The sequence below is a fragment of the Rhinopithecus roxellana genome, chromosome 2 (assembly GCF_007565055.1).
Source record: "Rhinopithecus roxellana isolate Shanxi Qingling chromosome 2, ASM756505v1, whole genome shotgun sequence".
Lineage (NCBI taxonomy): Eukaryota > Metazoa > Chordata > Mammalia > Primates > Cercopithecidae > Rhinopithecus > Rhinopithecus roxellana.
In genome coordinates, this window is record NC_044550.1 from 69,720,138 (window position 1) to 69,732,515 (window position 12,378).

Here is a 12,378-nt window from a genome sequence, read left to right on the forward strand (position 1 = left end):
ATCCAGTTAGGAAAAGAAGAAGTCAAATTGACCCTGTTTACAGATGACATGATTGTATATTTAGAAAACCCCATTGTCTCAGCCCAAAATCTCTTTAAGCTGATAAGCAACTTCAGCAAAGTCTCAGGATACAAAATTAATGTGCAAAAATCACAAGCATTCTTATACACCAGTAACAGACAAACAGAAAGCCAAATCATGAATGAACTTCCATTCACAATTGCTTCAAAGAGAATAAAATACCTAGGAATCCAACTTACAAGGGATGTCAAGGACCTCTTCAAGGAGAACTACAAACCACTGCTCAGTGAAATCAAAGAGGGCACTAACAAATGGAAGAACATACCATGCTCATGGATAGGAAGAATCAATATCGTGAAAATGGCCATACTGCCCAAGGTAATTTATAGATTCAATGCCATCCCCATCAAGCTACCAATGAGTTTCTTCACAGAATTGGAAAAAACGGCTTTAAAGTTCATATGGAACCAAAAAAGAGCCTGCATTGCCAAGACAATCCTAAGTCAAAAGAACAAAGCTGGAGGCATCACGCTACCTGACTTCAAACTATACTACAAGGCTACAGTAACCAAAAGAGCATGGTACTGGTACCAAAACAGAGATATAGACCAATGGAACAGAACAGAGTCCTCAGAAATAATACCACACATCTACAGCCATCTGATCTTTGACAAACCTGAGAGAAGCAAGAAATGGGGAAAGGATTCCCTATTTAATAAATGGTGCTGGGAAAATTGGCTAGCCATAAGTAGAAAGCTGAAACTGGATCCTTTCCTTACTCCTTATACAAAAATTAATTCAAGATTGATTAGAGACTTAAATGTTAGACCTAATACCATTAAAAACCCTAGAAGAAAACCTAGGTAGTACCATTCAGGACATAGGCATGGGCAAGGACTTCATGTCTAAAACACCAAAAGCAACGGCAGCAAAAGCCAAAATTGACAAATGGGATCTAATTAAACTAAAGAGCTTCTGCACAGCAAAAGAAACTACCATCAGAGTGAACAGGCAACCTACAGAATGGGAGAAAATTTTTGCAATCTACTCATCTGACAAAGGGCTAATATCCAGAATCTACAAAGATTTCTGCATTTTCAACTGAGGTACTGGGTTTATCTCACTAGGGAGTGCCAGACAATCGGTGCTGGTCAGCTGTTGCAGCCCGACCAGCAAGAGCTGAAACAGGGCAAGGCACTGCCTCACCTGGGAAGCACAAGGGGGAAGGGAATCCCTTTTCCTAGCCAGGGGAACTGAGACACACAACACCTGGAAAATTGGGTAACTCCCACCCCAATACTGCGCTTTAAGCAAATGGGCACACCAGGAGAGTATATCCAACACCTGGCCAGGAGGGTCCCACAGACCTCCTCATTGCTAGCACAGCAGTCTGCGATCTAACTGCAAGGCAGCAGCCAGGCTGGGGGAGGGGTGCCCGCCATTGCTGGGGCTTAAGTAGGTATACAAAGCCCTGGGAAGATCGAACTGGGTGGAGCTCACAGCAGCTCAAGGAGCCCTGCCTGTCTCTGTAGACTCCACCTCTGGGGACAGGGCACAGCTAAACAACAACAACAACAACAACAACAACAACAACAAAGCAGCAGAAACCTCTGTAGACACAAACGACTCTCTCTGACAGCTTTGAAGAGAGCAGTGGATCTCCCAACACGGAGGTTGAGATCTGAGAATGGACAGACTGCCTGCTCAAGTGGGTCCCTGACCCCTGAGTAGCCTAACTGGGAGACATCCTCCACTAGGGGCAGACCGACACCCTACACCACACATGGTGGAGTACACCCCTGAGAGGAAGCTTCCAAAGCAAGAATCAGACAGGTACACTCGCTGTTCAGCAGTATTCTATCTTCTGCAGCGTCTGTTGCTGACACCCAGGCAAACAGCGTCTGGGGTGGACCACAAGCAATCTCCAACAGACCTACAGCTGAGGGTCCTGACTGTTAGAAGGAAAACTAACAAACAGGAAGGACACCCACACCAAAACCCCATCAGTACGTCACCATCATCAACGACCAGAGGCAGATAAAACAAAAAGATGGGGAAAAAGCAGGGCAGAAAAGCTGGAAATTCAAAGAATAAGAGCACAACTCCCCCTCCAAAGGAATGCAGCTCATTGCCAGCAACGGATCAAAGCTGGACGGAGAATGACTTTGATGAGATGAGAGAAGGCTTCAGACCATCAGACTTCTCAGAGCTAAAGGAGGAATTATGTACCCAGCGCAAAGAAACTAAAAATCTTGAAAAAAAGAGTGGAAGAATTGCTAACCAGAATAATTAATGCAGAGAAGGCCATAAACGAACTGACAGAGATGAAAACCATGACACGAGAAATATGTGACAAATGCACAAGCTTCAGTAACCGACTCGATCAACTTGGAGAAAGAGTATCAGCGATTGAGGACCAAATGAATGAAATGAAGCGAGAAGAGAAACCTAAAGAAAAAAGAAGAAAAAGAAATGAACAAAGCCGGCAAGAAGTATGGGATTATGTAAAAAGACCAAATCTACGTCTGATTGGGGTGCCTGAAAGTGAGGGGGAAAATGGAACCAACTTGGAAAGCACTCTTCAGGAGATCATCCAGGAGAACTTCCCCAACCTAGTAAGGCAGGCCAACATTCAAATTCAGGAAATACAGAGAACGCCACAAAGATACTCCTCGAGAAGAGCAACTCCAAGACACATAATTGCCAGATTCACCAAAGTTGAAATGAAGGAAAAAATCTTAAGGGCAGCCAGAGAAAAAGGTCGGGTTACCCACAAAGGGAAGCCCATCAGACTAACAGCAGATCTCTCGGCAGAAACTCTCCAAGCCAGAAGAGAGTGGAGGCCAATATTTAACATTCTTAAAGAAAAGAATTTGAAACCCAGATTTTTATATCCAGCCAAACTAAGTTTTATAAGTGAAGGAGAAATAAAATCCTTTACAGATAAGCAAATACTTAGAGATTTTGTCACCACCAGGCCTGCCTTACAAGAGACCCTAAAGGAAGCACTAAACATGGAAAGGAACAACCGGTACCAGCCATTGCAAAAACATGTCAAATTGTAAAGACCATCGAGGCTAGGAAGAAACTGCATCAACTAACGAGCAAAATAATCAGTTAATACCGTAATGGCAGGATCAAGTTCACACATAACAATATTAACCTTAAATGTAAATGGACTAAATCCTCCAATTAAAAGACACAGACTGGCAAACTGGATAAAGAGTCAAGACCCATCAGTCTGCTGTATTCAGGAGACCCATCTCACATGCAGAGACATACATAGGCTCAAAATAAAAGGATGGAGTCAGATCTACCAAGCAAATGGAGAACCAAAAAAAGCAGGAGTTTCAATACTAGTCTCTGATAAAACAGACTTTAAACCATCAAAGATCAAAAGAGACAAAGAAGGCCACTACATAATGGTAAAGGGATCAATTCAACAGGAAGAGCTAACTATCCTAAATATATATGCACCCAATACAGGAGCACCCAGATTCATAAAGCAAGTCCTCAGAGATTTACAAAGAGACTTAGACTCCCACACAATAATAATGGGAGACTTCAACACTCCACTGTCAACATTAGACAGATCAACGAGACAGAAAGTTAACAAGGATATACAGGAATTGAACTCATCTCTGCAGCAAGCAGGCCTAATAGACATCTACAGAACTCTCCAACCCAAATCAACAGAATATACATTCTTCTCAGCACCACATCACACTTATTCCAAAATTGACCACATAATTGGAAGTAAAGCACTCCGCAGCAAATGTGCAAAAACAGAAATTATAACAAGCTGTCTCTCAGACCACAGTGCAATCAAACTAGAACTCAGGACTAAGAAACTCAATCAAAACCACTCAACTACATGGAAACTGAATAACCTGCTCCTGAATGACTACTGGGTACATAACGAAATGAAGGCAGAAATAAAGATGTTCTTTGAAACCAATGAGAACAAAGATACAACATACGAGAATCTCTGGGACACATTTAAAGCAATGTGCAGAGGGAAATTTATAGCACTAAATGCCCACAAGAGAAAGCTGGAAAAATCTAAAATTGACACTCTAACATCACAATTAAAAGAACTAGAGAGGCAAGAGCAAACACATTCAAAAGCTAGCAGAAGGCAAGAAATAACTAGGATCAGAACAGAACTGAAGGAGACAGAGACACAAAAAACCCTCCAAAAAATCAACGAATCCAGGAGTTGGTTTTTTGAAAAGATCAACAAAATTGATCGACCACTAGCAAGACTAATAAAGAAGAAAAGAGAGAAGAATCAAATAGACGTAATAAAAAATGACAAAGGGGATATCACCACCGACCCCACAGAAATACAAACTACCATCAGAGAATACTATAAACACCTCTACACAAATCAACTAGAAAATTTAGTAGAAATGGATAATTTCCCGGACACTTACACTCTCCCAAGACTAAACCAGGAAGAAGTTGAATCCCTGAATAGACCAATAGTAGGCTCTGAAATTGAGGCAACAATTAATAGCCTACCCACCAAAAAAAGTCCAGGACCAGATGGATTCACAGCTGAATTCTACCAGAGGTACAAGGAGGAGCTGGTACCATTCCTTCTGAAACTATTCCAATCAATAGAAAAAGAGGGAATCCTCCCTAACTCATTTTATGAAGCCAACATCATCCTGATACCAAAGCCTGGCAGAGACACAACAAAAAAAGAGAATTTAGACCAATATTCCTGATGAACATCGATGCAAAAATCCTCAATGAAATACTGGCAAACCGGATTCAGCAGCACATCAAAAAGCTTATCCACCATGATCAAGTGGGCTTCATCCCTGGGATGCAAGGCTGGTTCAACATATGCAAATCAATAAACGTAATCCAGCATATAAACAGAACCAAAGACAAAAACCACATGATTATCTCAATAGATGCAGAAAAGGCCTTTGACAAAATTCAACAGCCCTTCATGCTAAAAACACTCAACAAATTCGGTATTGATGGAACGTACCTCAAAATAATGAGAGCTATTTATGACAAACCCACAGCCAATATCATGCTGAATGGGCAAAAACTGGAAAAATTCCCGTTGAAAACTGGCACAAGACAGGGATGCCCTCTCTCACCACTCCTATTCAACAGAGTCTTGGAAGTTCTGGCTAGGACAATCAGGCAAGAGAAAGAAATCAAGGGTATTCAGTTAGGAAAAGAAGAAGTCAAATTGTCCCTGTTTGCAGATGACATGATTGTATATTTAGAAAACCCCATCGTCTCAGCCCAAAATCTCCTTAAGCTGATAAGCAACTTCAGCAAAGTCTCAGGATACAAAATTAATGTGCAAAAATCACAAGCATTCTTATACACCAGTAACAGACAAACAGAGAGCCAAATCAGGAATGAACTTCCATTCACAATTGCTTCAAAGAGAATAAAATACCTAGGAATCCAACTTACAAGGGATGTCAAGGACCTCTTCAAGGAGAACTACAAACCACTGCTCAGTGAAATCAAAGAGGACACAAACAAATGGAAGAACATACCATGCTCATGGATAGGAAGAATCAATATTGTGAAAATGGCCATACTGCCCAAGGTAATTTATAGATTCAATGCCATCCCCATCAAGCTACCAATGAGTTTCTTCACAGAATTGGAAAAAACGGCTTTAAAGTTCATGTGGAACCAAAAAAGAGCCTGCATTGCCAAGACAATCCTAAGTCAAAAGAACAAAGCTGAAGGCATCACGCTACCTGACTTCAAACTATATTACAAGGCTACAGTAACCAAAAGAGCATGGTACTGGTACCAAAACAGAGATATAGACCAATGGAACAGAACAGAATCCTCAGAAATAATACCACACATCTACAGCCATCTGATCTTTGACAAACCTGAGAGAAGCAAGAAATGGGGAAAGGATTCCCTATTTAATAAATGGTGCTGGGAAAATTGGCTAGCCATAAGTAGAAAGCTGAAACTGGATCCTTTCCTTACTCCTTATACAAAAATTAATTCAAGATTGATTAGAGACTTAAATATTAGACCTAATACCATTAAAAACCCTAGAAGAAAACCTAGGGAATACCATTCAGGACACAGGCATGGGCAAGGACTTCATGTCTAAAACACCAAAAGCAACAGCAACAAAAGCCAAAATTGACAAATGGGATCTAATTAAACTAAAGAGCTTCTGCACAGCAAAAGAAACTACCATCAGAGTGAGCAGGCAACCTACAGAATGGGAGAAATTTTTGCAATCTACTGATCTGACAAAGGGCTAATATCCAGAACCTACAAAGAACTCAAACAAATTTACAAGAAAAAAACAACCCCATCAAAAAGTGGGCAAAGTATATGAATAGACATTTCTCAAAAGAAGACATTCATACAGCCAACAGACACATGAAAAAATGCTCATCATCACTGGCCATCAGAGAAATGCAAATCAAAACCACAATGAGATACCATCTCACACCAGTTAGAGTGTTTAATGTTTAATCATTAAAAAGTCAGGAAACAACAGGAGCTGGAGAGGATGTGGAGAAATAGGAACACTTTTACACTGTTGGTGGGATTGTAAACTAGTTCAACCATTATGGAAAACAGTATGACGATTCCTCAAGGATCTAGAACTAGAAGTACCATACGACCCAGCCATCCCATTACTGGGTATATACCCAAAGGATTATAAATCATGCTGCTATAAAGACACACTCACATGTATGTTTATTGCGGCACTATTCCCAATAGCAAAGACTTGGAATCAACCCAAATGTCCATCTGTGACAGACTGGATTAAGAAAATGTGGCACATATACACCATGGAATACTATGCAGCCATAAAAAAGGGATGAGTTTGCGTCCTTTGTAGGGACATGGATGCAGCTGGAAACCATCATTCTCAGCAAACTATCGCAAGAACAGAAAACCAAACACCGCATGTTCTCACTCATAGGTGGGAACTGAACAATGAGATCACTTGGACTCAGGAAGGGGAACATCACACACCGGGGCCTATCATGGGGAGGGGGGAGGGGGGAGGGATTGCATTGGGAATTATACCTGATGTAAATGACGAGTTGATGGGTGCTGACGAGTTGATCGGTGCTGATGCGTTGATGGGTGCAGCACACCAACATGACACAAGTATACATATGTAACAAACCTGCACGTTATGCACATGTACCCTAGAACTTAAAGTATAATTTACAAAAAAAAATGCTTATCATCCCTAATCATCAGAGAAATGAAAATCACAATGAAATCCTATCTCATACTAGTCAGTATGACTATTATTAAAAAGTAAAAATACAAAAAACAACAACAACAAAAAAACAGATATTAGACAGGCTTCAGAAAAAAGGGAATGCATATACATTGTTGGTTGGAATAGAAATAGTCCTGCCACTGTGAAAAGCGGTCTGGAGATTTCTCAAAGAACTTAAAATAGAACTACCATTCAATCTCGCAATCCCATTTTTGCATATATACCCAACTGAAAATAAACCATTCTACCAAAAAATGCATGTATTCCTATGTCTATCACTGCATCACTGTGCTATTCACAATAGCAAAGACATGAAATCAACACAAGTGCCCAGTGACAGTAGATTGGATAAAGAAATGGTGACACATATATATCATGGAATACTATACAGCCACAACAAAGAACAAAATCATGTATTTTGCAGCAACATGAATGCAATTGGAGGTCATCATCCTGAGTGAATTAACACAGGAACAGAAAACCAAATACTGCATATTCTCACTTGTAACTGGGAGTTCAACACTGAACATATATGGACATAAATATGGGAACAATAGACACTGCAAACTACTGTAGAGGGGAGGGTGGGAGAAGAGGATATGTTGAAAGCGACATATCAGGTACTAGACTCACTATTTGGATTACAGGATCCGTACTCCAAACCTCGGCATCATATAATATTCCCATGTAATAAACCTGCACATGTACCCTGTGTAACTAAAATAAAAGTTGGAATTTTAAAAAAACACACAAAATATGCAGAGGAGCAACATCTCATAATGCATTATTTTGAAACAACCCTTTTTTATTTGGTGTGAAAAGGAACTCAAGGGATGTCTTAAATCAGTCAATTTAGGAAGGCAACAGAAGTAATTACTCGTATGATAAATTATATGATGGCTAGAACTTAGATTGTAGCAATAGATGAAGATATAGTGAAACATATTTAAACGATATTGAAGAGGTAGCATCATAACATTTTTGGTGGTCAATTAATTGTGCTTAGTGAGGAATAAACAGAAGTTACAAACGATTGCCATCTTCAATACTTGGTGATCAAAGGTATTATCAACAAGATGGGCAATTTAGAAAAAACGTTCTGCTTGAAGACATTGTGGTAGATTGAATTAATACTTCCGGCTGTTCACGCTTTATCTCTGTAATGGAATTTGCAGTCTTGTGCATTGTTATGTCATTATCCTAGAGAAGTAACGTAAGACCAATTTAATTGACTTTGGGAATAGTGAAATCACAAGTTTTGACCCAGGAAATGTGAGAAGACATCATGTTTATTATAACTTCATCCAGGAGAAAATTTTAAATGTGACTCTACAGTATAGCTTGGGCTGTTGCATTTCTACACTTTTCCATGAGAATACCATGTCCAAGATATCATTTGTTTTTCAGTCTGTATCCCAGAATTATAAGACATGTGGAGACCAGACAAGCTTAGCAGAGATACAATTGATGTACAGCACTCATGCAGTGTAAGCAAGAAATGTTTGTAGTTTCAATCAAATTTTAAAATGAAATAATTTGTTATCACAGCACAACTTAATGTAAGAAAATAATATTTGGTTCAATTTCATAGTTTAAGTTACTTACTGTGAAATCTATGAAGACACGTCTGATAGTAAATTGTGAAGGTACAGAGGTACAGAAACAATAAAGTAAGAAGCAGAAGATGAAGATAGATAAAAAGAGAAAAACATACCTTTCAAACTCTCTTGGCATTAGTAAAATTTATTAAATTAGCTCCTTTTCCTTGGCACTAAGAAATCATCTCTAGCCCTTATATCCAAAGATGAGAGTTGCACAACACAGCTCATAGTTTAGGTTCCCAAAATAAGAAACCCTTATGGCTCAAAAAAAGCAAGAGAAAAGATGTACATAAGCCTGTGTTCACTGAATTAGCATTGTACAATGATGATTTCTGGAAATCCCATTTTATATTACTATATCTGTGTCTAGTATTATTAGCATCTTGGGACTATTTTTTAACTTTGCAGAGTTATCTAATAGTGCCATCAGAAAAATAGTTAAATTGGTTTTGTTAATGACATAAAGTATTAAGATGTTTAATTTCCTTTTTTTTTTTTTTTTTTTTTCTGAGACGGGGTATTGCTCTGTCATCCAGGCTGGTATGCAGTGGTGTGATCACCATGGCTCACTGCAGCCTCAACCTCCTGGGCTCAAGCAATCCAGCTTTACCCTCCTGAGTAAGCTAGAACTACGGACATGCAACACCATGTCCAGCAATTTTTAAAATTTTGTAGAAACAGTCTCACTATGTTGTCCAGGCTGGTCTAAACTCCTGGCCTCAAGCAATCCTTTTACTTTCGCCTCCCACAGTGTTGAGATTACAGGCGTGAGCTACCATGCCTGGGCATAATGTTTAATTTCTAAGATATTTTGACTTTGCTTTTATTTCAATTTATTGCAGTCTTAAGCATTAGGTGGATATTTTCTTGTGTTAGTTCACACAATTAAACTGTTATAGTGTCTCATTATTAAGCAAGTTAAGCTCTTATTTTATCAGCAATGTGGATTAGGTTTTTATTTTCCCAACTCTTTGACCCTCTAGGATTGATGCAGCTATAAGAAAATAAACCATTTATAAAACGATAGTCTTGCCAAGTTATAATTCATCTGTGTTCCTAGGTTATTTGTAAAAATTATTTCTTCCTATTGTAAATATTCTTATTAATAGGAAATTTCTAGATTTCACATGTCCCATCTTTGTTATAAAGTCACAAGTATGTCTGAACATGTGGTATCTATAGCCAAGAAATCAAAAATAAAAAGAACTCCAGGGTTTGTTATTCATTAACACTTACAAGAAAGAACAATGTATTGATTTCTGTATCTCTAGCATCTACACAGCACATAGCACATAATAAGCACTAAATAAAAGATGGAAGAATGTCTTTCTTAACCAAGGCAGTTTAATAATATGTACAAAGATGTATATACAGTACATAAGAAGTGTTTGAGAATACATGGGCAAAGTCAGATTTAGCCAGTGCTATTCAGGAGTTTATTGTTAAGAACAAGTTAATTAGTGCACAATTGCAACATGTAGACAACTATTGGGTATGCCACAAGACACCCACCAGCAACATGTGCAAGCCTGCATTTAAGCTGCATTTATGTGCAGAAAATCAGGTTATCCTCGAGAGATGAGGAAAGAAACTTTTTATGCAATGTGAGTTTGAGTCAGCTTTCAGAAATCCAAACTAAAAAGAAAATCATGGAGACAAGATTTCAACTGTTCAACATGCCTCTGATTTTGACATTTCATCTGTATTTTTGAAGAGAGGCAAAAAGAATTTCTCAAATTTCAGAATGAGGGGGCAGGATCAAACAAGAGAATAATATTTATTTTGTACTGCAGTGGTCTTTGTATATAAAATGTCAAATATTTTATCTTCTCAGTAGAAGGAATGTTTCAGTAGATGCCAGTGGTAATGTCAAAGGAATAAATTCTTTGGAGAAATCTCAAGTCTACATCTCACATCTCAGTTGCATCTTACAGAGAATCACCTCTGTAATATATTTTCTCTTACAATTCTAATTCTGTTTAAAAATATAAATATGTAGGGCAGATGTTTTGTTTTATGTGTTTATAAAATAGGCCAATTTTTAGAAATAAATTTTAATCTTTAATTGAATTTATAAACGAGTTTTAGGCTTAGTGTGTCACAGCCACAGTATGGAAATGTAAATTACAACAACTAAATATGCATAGCCTTCATAAATGTGAATGTAGCCCTATTTTATCACTAAAGACTCCAAACTTTGTATTTCTTCACTTTGATGGTGATATGTAGCACATTTTTGGAAAAATAATAACATAGCAGAGAAGTAAAATGCCTGGTTTAAATGAAGGATATTGCTGTATGCCCTGAAACACAAAAAACTAACCATGACTCTTTAGATAAAAGAAGAAAGCTAAATTCATTTAGTATTTACTGCTCATTATGTCGTAATATGTTATTCCATTTAATATTCTTAGTAGTTCTTTCATTTTTTAAAGCCCCAATAGCTAACATTTTACACAGCAGTTCTTTTAAAAGAACACTGATATTTTCAACTTTCAGAAAATATAATTGAGGCTCAGAATGCTCAAGAAAATTGTGCAAGATCACAGAGGTAGCAAACAAAAGAGATTTGATATCAAACTACTCTGTCATTTTATTCATGCAGTAAACATTTATTCATCATCTAAAATAGGCCAGGAAATGTTCTAGATAAATACAGCTCCAATAAACTTTGGAATTTCATGCTATCATATTAGGTAAATCATTTTATCTTTTTTTAGTGTCAGTTTCTCCATTCATTAAATGCAGATAATTCTATTACTTTCCCCACAAAGTTGAAATAATATACATGAAATTGTTTTATAAATTATAAAGCACTATTCAAATATTAATTTAAAGTACTTAATTGGTACTACGTATTTGTATTCAGTTAGAAAAATATTTGTACCTGCAATGGAGAAAGTAAGCATAGAACTTAGGGTAAGCACTCAATGGTTGTAAGCCATATCCAGGAATAATTTGTAAAGTACGTTCCCAGGTATAGGGCTGGGATAGAGGAAACAAAGAATAAAATTGTTTAGAAGATGGGTTTTGAATCCAAAACATGAGTGGGCTCCAAGTTAGAGTCAAAAGTATGTAATTTCTATGGATATAAGTTTTGGTAGACTTAAACACTGAATAAAAAAAAAAATTGGTGCTACCCTGAAGTGTTGCTGGTCTATGTGTTACATTGTTGTTGCTGTTGCTGTTGTTATTGGGGGAGGGGGGTAGAAATGGAATCTTTTTTAAAAAAAAAGAATGTAAAGTAGGCACATTATTGGTAATAAGTAAGGATATTAGCATTGAAACAACAAACATAAATAAATAAATATATATAGAGAGACATGAAAGCAGAAAAGAAAAGTTGGTGTAAAGTGAAAAACAAAAAGAGAAGATGAAATGTAGAAAAAGCAACTGGTGGCAATTCTAGCATGATATATACTATTCCTATTTATTGTTAAGTCAATTTCTTTATATATAAACAGTGATATTGTTTGGCTAATATATAAAATGAAA